The sequence below is a fragment of the Elephantulus edwardii genome, unplaced genomic scaffold (genome assembly GCF_000299155.1).
Source record: "Elephantulus edwardii isolate Elephantulus edwardi_28Jun2011 unplaced genomic scaffold, EleEdw1.0 scaffold00001, whole genome shotgun sequence".
NCBI lineage: Eukaryota > Metazoa > Chordata > Mammalia > Macroscelidea > Macroscelididae > Elephantulus > Elephantulus edwardii.
The window spans coordinates 34,680,158-34,681,811 of NW_006399751.1; the positions used below are offsets into that span (position 1 = coordinate 34,680,158).

The following is a 1,654-nucleotide window of genomic DNA, read 5'->3' on the forward strand; positions in this document are numbered from 1 at the left end:
ACAACAACAACAACAACAACAACAGATGTATTGTTCCATTTGGAAGTCAAAGTTGGTGCCACCCAAATGCATTCCTACTGCAAGGAATTGGAGGACAGCCTCCTCCTTCATCTGCAGCACATCAAGGGCTCCAGACTTTGTGGAAGTTTCCCCTTTAAGTTACGACGGGAACCAGGACAATGCCATATGGACATATGGACAATGCCCTTGTGTGGGCAGCATAGAAAGAAGATTTTTACTTTGAAAGTATGCCAAATTCTTTTTGTAGAACATACTTATCATTCTACTATCTTTCACAGTGTTGAAAGGATCACAGTTTCTATTTAGCTTAGCTCACACAATTTAGAGTTACCCCTTCTAGAATTTTTGCACCACAAATTAATGACTGAAATTTAGAACATTTTCCCCATGCAGCTTTCTAATAATTACTACTAAGCACAAGGATCATATGAAAGAATCAGTGCTAAAGGATATAATAATTTATATTTGAAATATAGCCCACTGAGAATCATAGTTGCTGTTTTTAAATTGCCTGGGTTCTAAATGTTGCTCCATTAATGAAAATTTAAGAAGATAAGGAGATCAATGAAACTGGAGATGTAATGATAGAATATTGCAGTCAATGATTTATTCTTTGCAAATACATTTTATAAGAAATATAAACGTAGACTTTACATGTGGATTTCACCTGATAGTATGCATAGGAATCAGACAGATTACATCTGTGGAAAGAACCACTAGACAAGCCCAATATCAACTGTGAAAACTAGGCCAGGGGCTGATTGTGGAAGAGACCACCAACTACTCATATGCAAGTTCAAGATGAAGCAAAGGAAAATTAAATCAAATCCATAGGAACCAAAATATGACCTTGAGTCTATCCCAACTGAACTTCAAAACCATCTCAGAAACAGAGTTGAGGCCTTGAACAATAATGAATGAAGACCAGATGAGTTGTGAGAGGATATCAAGAATATCATCCAGGAAGAAAGCAAAAGGTCATTACAAAGACAGAGGAGGAAGAAAAGACTAGGACAGATGCCAGAAGAGACTCTGAATATTGCACTAGAGCATTTAGAAGCCAAAACAAAGGAAAGAAATCAAGATAGTAAGGAGCTGAGCAGAAGATTTCAAAGGACAGTGCAGAAAAACAAAGTATTACAATGAAATGAGCCAAGAGCTGGAGTCAGAATATCAAAGAGGCTGAACTTGCTCAGCATTTCTTAAGGTCAAGAAACTGAAAAACAAATATATGCCTTGAGTTGCAATACTTAAAGATGCTTTGGGCAGAATATTAAATTATCCAGGAAGTATTAAAAGAAGATGGGAAGAGTGTACAGAGTCATTATACCAAAAGGAGTTGAAGGACACAGAAGAATTTAATGAAACAGTGTATGAGCAAGAACCTATGGTGATAACAGTTCAAGCTGCTCTGAAAAAAAAATTGCAAAAAACAAAGTCACATGAATTGACGGTCTATCAACTGATACCTTTCAACAAACAAATGCTTTCTTTGATGTGCTCACCAAGTTATGCCAGAAATCTGGAGGACAACCACCTGGCCAACTGACTGGAAGAGATCTATATTTGTTCCCATTCCAAAGTAAGGTGATCTGACAGAGTGTGCAAATTATCGAACAATATAATTAATATT

The 1,654-nt window shown here is 36.6% G+C and overlaps 1 pseudogene; it reads right to left on the reverse strand.

The window, feature by feature from the left end:
* The window catches only part of LOC102852127, a 134,457-nt pseudogene that overhangs the window by 129,761 nt on the left and 3,042 nt on the right, over positions 1 to 1,654 (reverse strand).